Below are 795 nucleotides of genomic sequence, written 5' to 3' on the forward strand. Positions count from 1 at the left end.
AAGCTGTACGCGTAGCTCTTACCGTACAGGATTTTAGAAAAGTGGGCAAAGCATAAGGTGCACACTTACCACTTATGTGGATTTTAGAAAGTGTACAAAGACTTTACGTGCACACTTACCATAACATGAATTTAAAAATACCATTCTAAGGGGCCCTAGTGGCACTCTGAAAGAGCAGCCCATAGATATAAATGGTGCATCCCAAAACACTATGTTTGAGAAGCCATCAACTCGATCTAAGGTATAATGCTGGAGTGGCTAGCAGTAAATCTCTAGAGGGGGCTCGACCTACAGCATGTTCCAATGCTGGAACAGCTAGCAGTTACTTAGCTGAGGGAGCAACACACCCCGGAAGTACTGGGCCAAACGGGAGACGCAAGCTCAAATACAACCCTCTAAAGTCAGGGGAGCACTGCCTGAGACAGCATTACACAAGAAGGTTCTCGCAAATGCCACCTATACTTCCCGCTCGATGCCTCAGCAAGAGGGTATATCCTGGTGACCAGGAAGCCCTCAGGGCGACCTAGATACGGCGTACCAGACAGGGCAGCCTGAAAGCATAAGCCCAGCCCGGACGTCCAGGAAATTTTATAGTGCTGTGCCGGGGGCCTGAAGGCTCCCGCAGAAGCCTGTGACCTGGCCGTACGATCCAGGAAGCATGAAGCCGAAAACAGGCTATCATACTGGCTGGACACCATATCGATGAGTGAAGTAAACACTACAAGTCGAGCACCCGGTTTCTGAATCCAACAGAGGGGGTGCTCACCGAGGACCTACCCTAGAAATAGGACAGAA

This window comes from Sinocyclocheilus anshuiensis, unplaced genomic scaffold (genome assembly GCF_001515605.1).
Source record: "Sinocyclocheilus anshuiensis isolate Anshui unplaced genomic scaffold, SAMN03320099.WGS_v1.1 scaffold2159, whole genome shotgun sequence".
Taxonomy (NCBI): Eukaryota; Metazoa; Chordata; class Actinopteri; order Cypriniformes; family Cyprinidae; genus Sinocyclocheilus; species Sinocyclocheilus anshuiensis.